Source organism: Cherax quadricarinatus, unplaced genomic scaffold (genome assembly GCF_038502225.1).
Source record: "Cherax quadricarinatus isolate ZL_2023a unplaced genomic scaffold, ASM3850222v1 Contig179, whole genome shotgun sequence".
NCBI lineage: Eukaryota > Metazoa > Arthropoda > Malacostraca > Decapoda > Parastacidae > Cherax > Cherax quadricarinatus.
The window spans coordinates 227,376-239,059 of NW_027195205.1; the positions used below are offsets into that span (position 1 = coordinate 227,376).

The 11,684-nt window shown below is 45.6% G+C and overlaps 1 non-coding gene across 1 annotated transcript; it reads left to right on the forward strand.

The window, feature by feature from the left end:
- The first annotated feature begins 627 nt into the window (after positions 1-627).
- Positions 628-811, forward strand: LOC128705396 (U2 spliceosomal RNA). The gene has a single exon (XR_008409702.1). It is a non-coding gene; the product is annotated as a U2 spliceosomal RNA (small nuclear RNA).
- The last annotated feature ends 10,873 nt before the right edge of the window (positions 812-11,684 follow it).

Here is an 11,684-nt window from a genome sequence, read left to right on the forward strand (position 1 = left end):
CCACACGTCCTTAACCACTGTTGGAGACACTCTGCCACCATGACCCAGCGACACAATGCATTGGTGGCGAGGATCAAGAAGGCCGCCCAGGGACGAGGGTGGAGACTCATCTCCGAGAATCAGCGTGTTGCAGGCGCACAAGACACAGGACGACCAGACCTAATCATCACGAAGGATGGGGATGCACTGATGATTGATGTTACATGCCCCTTCGAGAATGGACTAGAGGCATTCACCGAAGCAAGATTGCGGAAGGAAGAAAAGTATGCCGAACTTGCAGCAGAATTAAGGCAGAATTACCACCGGGTAACAGTTGAAGCCTTCATTGTCGGTTCACTAGGGAGCTACGACCCGGCGAACGACAGACTGATGAAACGTCTGGCCTCACGAAAGTATCAAAAACTCTTCCGGAGGCTGTGTGTGAGCGACGTCATAAAATGGTCAAGGATGATATACACTGAACATATAACAGGTGCTAGGCAGTATTAACAACATTGTAAATTTGTAACATCAAGAAGCTTGTAACTTGATGTTTAGGCCATATTACAGTAGAATAGAATAGTGCAGACACCACAACTGAGTGTTGCTTTGCATTGTATCAAATTAGTTATTATTATGAACATGTAAAACCCATTGTAGCATTTTTCGAAAATAAAATCTGTTCTTATCAGCTTAATATCTGATACGATCCCCATGTGGGATCTTCGATATTAAACTGATTTTTGGATCATGGCGAAGTGCTAGGGGCTTGCTCCACCTTTGCCGCGGATCGGCCCGGTATTGCAGTACTTCCGGGATTGGTCCACTCCCCTGGGGAGAAAAAAAATTCCAACTAACCTAATTATAATATGAAGCAGTGTTCCATACATTGAACCTCTTTCAGATATTACAACAAAAACTTACATCAAGAACATAACTAAAAACAAAATTACATGTCACAGGGTTCTGAATTGACATATATACAAAACCTTGCATATATATAAATTGTACATATAAATGACATCTGACAAAGGTTCAATACACTTGAACATAAAATATACAAAGAAGTTATATCAGTTAAATCCCATCCTTCACATTAATCAAAAAACCAAAACCTAACATCATAATCTGTCATCATTGTCCGCATCGCTGTTGGGCCGTGCGGACGCACTGCGCAGTAGCTCCCACTAATCCTGGTTTCTGCGCAGTTTTCACTGTTCAGACATGGCGGAGTACACCGGCAGGAGGATTAACACAGTCTGCATTGAGCTGTTGAGGGGTTCTCTGAACCCTGCTACGATGAACGTCGTTCTTCCTGCAATTATTAGGGATTTATATGGTATCCCTAACGAAGAACTGTATGGTGTGGCCCTTAATGGGGTGAAACGAGTATTTGTGAAGTTCCTGAGGACTAGCTACTACAGCAGTGTGGTGGAGGAGTACCAGGAACGCCGAATGTGCCTCAACTCGACGATGGATGTGTGCTTGCATGACGTGTCTACTTACTATACGTGGGTACGAGTGAGGAATGTACCCTTTGAGGCAACTAAGTTTGGTATAATGGAAGTTTTTAGCAAGTATGGAGTCATTCATGAAGCCAGAGGTGGGGTATGGAGGGATGGACCATATGAGGGCCTCCCGGAAGGGTCATACAACATCAAGATGACCCTCAAGACGCCTATACCTTCGTATGTCATGTTGACAGGCACCAGAAATCAGGTATATGTGTCGTATGTGGGGCAAAGGAGAACGTGTCGTCTTTGCGGCTCTTATGATCATATAGCGGCGCAATGTGCACGTAGAGTTGCCCCGGGGGTGTCAGCCCCGGTGGAGGACGTCCAGCAAACGAGTGTGGTGGCGGCGGCGAAGACTGGGACTCCTCTATGGAGTGAGGAGGTGGAGAAGGAGGGTGAACAGATGGGGACGTGTGTCACACTCCCGGTGGAGGAGGGAGTTCCTACTCCAACGCCTGTGGTGGTGGAGGAAGTGGGGGAGTCGACACAGGAGGTGTCCTTGGAGTCAGTGCTCCAGGAATTCTTGGAGGAGGCCGTGGTAGGAGAGGACATGGATGGACGGATCAGTGAAACGCAGCAATTGCAAGGGCTGGGTGAGAAGTCGGAAGTAGCAGGGAATACTGGAAAGGATATACTTGTAGTGGCAGAGGTACACAGGGAGGATGTACCTGAGGAAGAGGTGGCTTTGGTAGGCAGCTCTAGGAAGAGGCCAGTGGGGTTGACTGAATTAGATGATGTTTTAACACCTGGGCAAAGACCAGGTAAGAAGGCATGGGCAGAGGTGGTCCGCAAATCCCCTACAGGGGGGGGAGTACAGGGAAAATCGGGGGAGAGACAAGGGGGGGTAGGGGGTCCTATTAAAAAGAGTAATAAGGAAAGTGTGAGCAGCTTGAAGGGAAGTGTGAGCAAGCCACAGCGGCACAGAGGTAAGCCGCCTCTCCCTGACCATTCAGGTGTGTAACGATAAATGCTAATGGCCTAAAAACTGAGGTAAAACGGGTCTGGTTGGAGTGGTTCCTCAAAAGGTACGACGTTGATGTTTGTTTCCTACAGGAGCATAACTATAAGTCAGGTAGTGAGTTGAGATTGAGAGGATATAAGTTGTTTGTAAGCATGGCAACGCTTTTAAAGGGCGGAGTGGCTGTTTTAGTAAAGGAGACCAGTCCATTGCGAGTCATGGGGTGGGAGGAGGGGGGTGGGGGGAGGGTTGTTCGGGTGGATGGGTGGTGGGGGCAGAGTAGGGTATGTTTTGTGGGAGTTTATTTGCCTGCGATTGGTAATGTAAGGATAAAATCAGATTTTGTTCGTGACGTTTTGTTATATTATCTCAGGGGTTTACCTGCCATAGCGATAATTGGAGGTGATTGGAATTGTGTGATTAGGCATGTAGACGTAGTACCTAGGGGGGCGGGGTGCGTGTTGGGTGTCTTAAGGGATGCTTTGTGCGATGTCGGGGTGGTAGATGTGGTTGGCAGGGGGGGGGTATCAGGTTGAGCATACCTATGTACAGGGGAGTTATGAGGCAAGGTTGGATAGGATTTATGTGAGGCAGGGGATAGGAGTGGAGAGAGTTAGAACAGTAGACGTGGGTTTATCAGACCACAGAGCAGTGTTGGCTGACCTTAGGGTGGATGGTATTCCGAGAATATATCAGAGCTATTGGAAATTAAATGTGAGGCTTTTACAGGAGGAGGATCAAGGTCGGTCTTTTCAGTCATGGTGGAAAGGCTTTTGGGAGGCTAGGGATGAGGAGGTGGATTTGCTAGATTGGTGGGAGTTGCAGGCAAAGGTGAAAATTGTAGAATTTTTTAGGAAGAGGGGCAGGGAACGGGCACGCTGGAGGTTTGGATTGCAGAATTATTTAGAGGGTCAGTTGAATGAATGTTATGCGGGGGGGGGGGGTAGGGAGGGAGTGGAAGGAGATATGGGGGAACTTAGGAGTCGTTTAGTAGAGATGCATAATGAACGTTTTGATGCACTTAGGGTCAGGGCAGGATTGGAGGACGTACTAAAAGGTGATAAGCCAACCGGGTATGTTCTCAGAAAATTCAAGGACAGACAGTTGAGGAATACCGTGGCGCATATTGTTGTGGAGGGTGGGGAGGGTTATGTGAGGGGACAGGGCCTCACTGACACAGATTCTATCAGTAGGTATGCTGATTATTGGTTTACGGAGAAATGGAAGAGAAGGGGAGGGGTGGGTGGGTTAGAAACATTTAGAGGGATAAGGGTTCCGCAGGGTATGGGGCAGGGGGATCGGGAGTTGGAGGGAGGCATTACGGGGGAAGAGGTGGGGGAAGTGGTGAATGGGTTGAGTCAGGGGAAGGTACCGGGAATAGATGGGTTATCTAATGATTTTTACAAAGCACATTGGGAGGTTCTGAGGGAGTGCCTAGTGGCGGTTCTGAATTATATGTTGAAATGGGGCAGAATGGCGCAAACACAGAGAACTGGGGTCGTTGTCTTGGTGCCAAAGAAGGGAGGAGAGGAGAAGGGTTTGGGAGATTATCGTCCGTTGTCGTTAATGTGTACGGATTACAAAATTTTTGCGAAGGTATTGGGGAACAGGTTAAAGAAGGTAATTGGGAGTAGCGTACATGGGGGTCAGTGGATTCCGGGACGGACTATGAAGAATGGGCACAGTGTGATAAGGGATTTTATAGAGAACTGTCAGGGAGGGGGCGTCCTTGGATTGGATTGGGCTCAGGCATATGACTGTGTGAAGAGGGACTTTTTGTGGGGCTGTTTGGAGAAATTGGGTTTTGGAGGGGGGGTCGTGAGGTGGGTGCGCATTCTGTATGAGGGGGCTGTCATGAGGGTGCAGGTTAATGGTAAGCTGGGGGGGGCGGTGATGATGGAACAGGGATTAAGGCAGGGTTGCCCGCTGTCACAGTTGCTCTTTGCATGCGTGCAACATCCTTTCTTTGAGGCTGTGGACGACGAATTGCGGGAGGTGGGGGGGGGAAGTATGGGGGGCATAGTAGGTTATGTGGATGATACAACTGTGTTAGTTACGAGTGGGGAGGCTTTACGAAGGGTGGGAGAGGTCATTAGGAGTTTTGGGAATGTTTCAGGAATGGTAGTTAATTTAGCAAAGTCTAGGTTAATGGAAGTAGGAACATGGGTTGGGGGGAGATTGGGGGAGGAAATGGGATGGACGGTTTGTGACAGAATTAGGGTGTGTGGGATATGGTATATGAAGCAATTGCAGGAATGTAGGAGGATTAACTCAGAAGCAGTCACGAGTAGGGTTATAGGCAAGTTAAAAGGTTTGAGGGCCAGTGAAGTGGCGTTACAGCAGAGGGCGTTGGTAATTAACTCGGTGGTGTATAGTAAGGTCTGGGGTGTAGCGGAGGTGTTCCCTTTGGGGGTGCAGGATATACAGGAAATATAGAGGAGGGTGTTGAGGTTTGTGTGGGGGTTTGGGAGGGCCTGGTTGTCCAAAGATGTGGTCATGGCGGAGGTGAAAAGGGGGGGACTAGGTTTGTTGGCCTTAGGGCCTAGGGTAATGGTATTATATATTAAGCAGAGGTATCTAAGGGTGGGGGGAGGGGGGTGTTAGGGTGGATAGGGTGATGAGGGATGCTAGAAACTGGTGGAGTGGTAGGGATTTGAGAAAGTGTGAAGATGTAATAAGATTCATGTTGGCAGTGGGGCAGGTAAAAAGGTTGAAGGTAAACGCAGTGGTGGGGGTGGCGTGGGGAAGGGGTGTATTGCAGGGGGCCGCAGTATACCCCATGTATAACTGGAGGGTCATATGGAGGGAGTTCAGGACGCTTAGGATACCAGCAAGGGTTAGGGAGTTGGTGTACCGTTTTCTAATGGGTGTGGTGGCATCTAAGTATATGTTGCATAAGATGGGGTTGGTTAGAGAGGCAACATGTTTATTCTGTGGGGAGGAGGAGACGGCATATCATGTGGTATATTTTTGTTCATCTTTGGAAGTGGTGAGAGTCTGGATGGCGGGGGTTATTAGGCTGTTGGGGGGGGGGGGGAGGTGGTCTTTTCTTAGATCGTTGTCGATGGATGTTAGTGGGGTAGCAAGCGACGTGGGCAGGGCTTTGATGTATGTTATGGCAGATTATTTGCATGTTTCTTGGGGTATGAGGCAGATTTCAGGGCAGTTGAGGATAAAAGCGTTAGCAGCGCGGTTTTATAGGACAAGGTGTAGGAATAGGTTAATATATGGGGGGAAATGGGAATCAAGTTTTTCGATAGGTTATCGTAATTTTACTGTAGCACAGCTTCTAAGGGAACAGGGGGGGGGCAAGGGTAGGGTCTCTTTTATTGTGAGGGGGGGGTGTAAGGTTAGGCTAGCAGTGTGGAAGGTGGTGTGAGGGTGAGATAGTGAGAGCATATATTTATGAAATGGTTATGTTCCTGCAGAGATATTTGATATTGGCGATCAGTACCATGGATACATAGTCATACATGGAATGCCTTGCATTACATATTTTGGTTGGGTATATTATTGCACTCACTATCGAGGAGAGGTGGCTTAAGTGGCTGTTATGGCTTTTTAGGTCAAGTAGTACTGAACACGTGTAAAAATGATATTGCCAGTGAATAGTAGTAATTCTTTTTATTAACATTGAGAAGGGATTTAAAATATAAAATAAAGCAAGGAACACTGTAGTCAAGTACGTTAGTATAGAATGATGCTTATTTTGTAGTTTTAACATGTAGCTGCAAGTACTTTCCATATTGCCCTTGTGGATTAGCTTTTCTTTAGATATAATTAGTATCCAAGTATTTCCTTTATAACGGTACTTCTTTATAGAAGAAGGATTGTAATACCTTTGCACACGTTAATGTGACGAATATGACTGTCAAGGATGTTTAATTGTGTTTCAGATAGGGAGATTAGGATTTTGTGTTCAGTCATTAACAAGTTTGATCTTAAGCTAGGAGTTAGTTAGTGGTAGGGGTGTACCTGTTTGGTATTTCATGAAGGGGTTTCTTTTTATCATTCGCCCCGTCCTTGTGAGGGGAGAACCCATTTGATATGTTACAATGATAATTCTAGTCTTGGTTTATATTAAATATTTACATAGGTTGTTTAAAGTTGAGGTAACATGAAGTGTATTCTTTAATTTTATGTGTAAAATCCATGTCATACAATGATGTTCTGACAGTTTGAATTTCTTGGTTGTTGTTTTATTATTATTGATTTTAGATATTGTGGGTGTATATTCTTCCAATTATACAAGTGTGTGTGTTTTTTTTTTTTATATTTTATTTAAAACCAATACAGTTTAACATAAAAATAAAGAAACAGTATGGAACCTAATCAAATTAACTGACAAACGGATTGTAGTTAAATGCTCGCCAGATATTACAACAAAAACTTACATCAAGAACATAACTAAAAACAAAATTACATGTCACAGGGTTCTGAATTGACATATATACAAAACCTTGCATATATATAAATTGTACATATAAATGACATCTGACAAAGGTTCAATACACTTGAACATAAAATATACAAAGAAGTTATATCAGTTAAATCCCATCCTTCACATTAATCAAAAAACCAAAACCTAACATCATAATCTGACTAGAAAATCTACATACTTATCCCTAACAATACAGCTGAACATATCCCAACATACAAATAAACAGAAAAGAATACAGCTTAGAACACAATAACAAGCTCTATACTGTTACAATACACCCATATAAAACTTTCAGACAAATGGACTACGTCACCAAACTGTCTAGATATGTCTGTATACCATACAGACTAAAACTTAACATCAAGAACTTGCATGAACACCAAACCGGTATCAGGGTACAGACCATAATTATAAACTTTAAAAAGAATCAATCATGCGTATATAAAGTATTACATAACGTCTGACCCATGACAAAGGCTCAATACAATAGAAAGAGATATATATTTATATATATACACATACACACCCACACACCCACACCCACATCCACACACACACCCACACGTACACAAAAATTTTCACAAAATCACATTAATCAGATACACTGTATGCACAATGCAAAACAGGATATAAGTATATCTCATCGTGCAAAAACCCAGCACGTAACATAAATACAAACTAAAACACACTTCATGTCGCAAATAACTTATTTCTCAAGAATCATGTTATACAAGACTGATACACATCATAATTATACATAAAAAATCTACTATATTATACCTACATTCTGAAAAGTGTTATATCTACCATAACGAGACCTTGAGCTCTACATCCACACTTGGATGCCATAAAGTCCCAATGAAAACCAGGAAACCATTCCAAACCCACATTCACAACACTCTCACGACCCCCCCCCCCCAGGGAGGCGAGCCCGCTGTTGCCCCCTGACTCCCTCCAACCTATGAAAACCCCTTCACTCACTCATATCCAATCACAGATTTACGAGAATCCCTAACGTTAGCATTCTATACCCCTCTGAGAAAGCCTGATCCCACCTCCTCCCATACAAATCTCTGTTACGACACCTCGTACTATAGAACGTTACCGCAAGAACCTTTCTTCTCTCCTCACTATCCCCTCTCCCCCTCATCACCCACGACATATATATATAATCTACCATGATATAATCTAAAGCTCTTATGACACCCTCGTCTAACCCACCCATATCTAGACTTAGAGCACGCAAAACCGACACCCCACGGCCCCCCACCCTCTGTACCAACCTACTTAACCAGCACCTAACCTCCTCTAGCCCTTCACAAAAGTAAACTACATGGAACGCTGTCTCATCCCCTCCACAGATACCACACCCCCCACCCTCTACAACCTGTCTGTTTCGTAATATCTCACCAGACGGAAGGATCCCATGCAGAAAACGAAACATCACCTCACGCGCCCGAGGTTTTAACTTCAATTTACTAAATCTAAACCAAATACTCTTCCACGCATACATGGGGAACAAACCCTCAACTGGGACAACGCACCTACCTACAAGTAACCTACACAAAACCCTTATACGAACCTTTCTCAGTTCCCTAACCAACATAACAGCCCTCAAAACTATTTCACATTCCCTCAACTCCATTCCTCGATACCACAAACCCAGCCTGTCGTGTATCCTTCCCAAACGCCCCGCGTTCACACCCTCACGCAACACTTCCCATTTAATAAACACACATTTAGCCCTCCGTCTCAAATCCAACAACCCCAACCCACCCTGACTTACAGGTAACATTACAACCTCCCTCCGTAACCAATCACAACGTGAACCCCATAAAAATTTGTACACCCGTCTTAGTATCCCCGCAATCGCTGTCCCTGTAATTGGGAACACAGCTGCAACATACCAAACCTTACTATACAATAAAATGTTCACGACTATCACTCGCTGTATCAGAGTTAGGTGCTGGGGTCTCAGAACACCTAGACGCCCCACGATCCTTTCCAATAACCTATCCGAATTTTCCTCCCGCGCCGCAACCATGTCATCCCTATAAATAATACCACAAATCTTTAAAGACACCGCCCATTCTTTAACAACATTACATCTCCCCCCCCCACCCCCCACCCAAGAACCCAACCCCATGCACCTTGACTTCGCACTATTTACCTGCATACCCGTGGCACTTCCAAATAATTGCACCACCTCGTCCAACACTCTCATTGACATCCCTGCACGAATGAGAACAGTGGTGTCGTCAACATATCCAATTAACCCCGGCCAGGCCCTCCCACCCCCCACACTTCCCTCACATGGCGTACATAAGCTACGGTCAACCATTCTATAAAAGGGGTCCTGGAAACACGCAAACAATATTTGGGACATGGGGCATCCCTGTCTAAGGCCTCTTCCCATTGCAATTTCCCTCCCCATACACCCATTAATCTGTATCCTCATTTTCGCCCCCTTGTACAACGTATTTACCCACTCGACTATTTCCTCCCCAAAACCCTGTCTCCTAAGTATAACCTGCAAAGCTCCCCTTTCCACTCTATCATATGCTCCCTGCCAGTCTAGAGCCAACAAAGCCGCCCCTCCACCCCCACCCTTAGCTTCCACAAAACTTCTCAGTATCCCATGTCCTTCAATCATCGACCTTCCCGGCAACCCGAACTGAGATTTTGACACCACCCTCTCCACTACACATTTGAACCTATTACCTAAAATTTTTGCAAACACCTTATAGTCTGCACACATCAGTGATATGGCTCGGTACTCCCGAAGGGTGGGCTGCCCCTTGACCTTCGGGACCAACACTACCACTGCTGTTTCCTGCTTCTCCCCCAACTTACCCTTCTCCTTCATACTATTAAATAACCTAACTATAAATTCCTTTATCAACGCCCAATGTTGTAAATAAAATTCTACCGGTAGACCATCAATACCGGGAGCTTTCCCCTTCCTCATTCCCCTTAACGCATTCTCTATTTCCTCTGCCGTAATCGTCCCACCTAAAGCCTTTCGATCACTATTTCCTAAATTACACGTCACATACGTACACACCTTGTCCAATGCCCCGTCACCCACCCCCCCACTGTTCCAGTATTTCTCGTACCAAGCCTCCGCATACGCACACATCCCCTTCGTGGTTCGTATCTCCTGCCCTACTCTATAATTCCCAACCATCTCCGTTACCTCTAAACATGGTATAGCCGTCAGCGCCTGCCTTTGCTGTTGATGCCGCAAAACACACGCTGACGGCTTGTCGCCCCAAAGCACTTCCTCCACCCCTGCCTGCATCCTTACAGCTTGAAACCTTTCATTTTGCAACACCCGCAACCTCCCCTTTATTTCAGCTATTTCATCCATAGGAAAATTATTCCCACCCACCCCCCTCCCATAGCAACCTCTTAACCTATCCTCTAAATAGTTAGCCAGTCCATATTTTAAATTATTAATACGTTTTCCTTCTCTCACATAAAACTTTCTAATCTTTTCCTTTGCGACACTATCCCACCATGTCACAATGTCATCCACTCCCTGTTCTTCCACACTAAGCTCCCTCCATAGGACTGAAAACCCCTCCAACCCCTCCTCATCTCCTAACACACTTATATTTAATTTCCAATAACTTCTATATATGTCCGCGAGCGTCCCCCACCCAACCTCCACCACCACTGCCCTATGATCTGACATTGTAGCCTCAACAGTACTGAAAGATTTCACGTCCACTCCCTGAGAAAGGTACACTCTATCTAGTCTCGCAGCATAACCACTCCTAACAAACGTATATTCAGTCTCCCACACCGCTCCCCCAAAGGCATCACGTAACCTAACATCCCTTAATAAATCCCTAAGAGCCACAGACATATATCCAGCTCCTCTTGGGTCCACATCAGCCACCCTGATTACACTATTCCAGTCCCCACCAACTATCGCCACCTCTGGCAGTGCACTTAAGAAAAACACAAGATCCTCACACACAAAATCATTCTTTACCTTTATGTTATTTTCTGCCGGCGCATACACACTCACAAAAGACACACGCTTACCCATCCACCACCCATCCACACGCAACACCCTCCCTCCCCCTCCTCCCTCGCTTCTCTGCAAAACAAACGGGCTCGTCTCCCTTATTAAAATTCCCACACCACCTTTTAGACGGGGAGATGGCAGGGTAACTACCCGAAATCCTGCCACCTCCAACACCCTACCCTCTTTGAAATTGTGCTCCTGCAGGAACACAACATCCACTCTAGATTTATTCAGAAAATTACGAAACCAATCTCTCTTCATACCGCTACATAACCCATTAACATTTACAGACATACACCTAAGGCCTATTAAAGTTTCCACCCCTGCTTCCTCTCATCACTCTTTACAACACCAGAGCTTGAATTTACGTTCAACACCTTCAGAGCGCTCTCTTTCCCTCCCCCCTTCTTCCGGTGCCTCCTATCATGGCTACCACCACCTACACCACTACCTTCACACTTCACCTCAGTCTTTTTCCCAGGCCTTTGTGCAGGCGTAAGGACGTCATCAGAATCTGATGTAGCCGCCCTCTTTCTCGTGACAGTCATGTTACACATATCTTGATCAGATGTTACCTCTCGATGAACCTCCACCTCCACCTGAGAATGGTGTAATGAGTCAATGGACGACTCCAAACCACCATCACGTCCCAAATTATCATGTCTCAGACTTTCTGGAAGCGACGATTCTCCAATGACACCACGCTCAGGTGTAACATCCCTCTCTGGTGGTGACAACGTCTTCAACACCTCCACC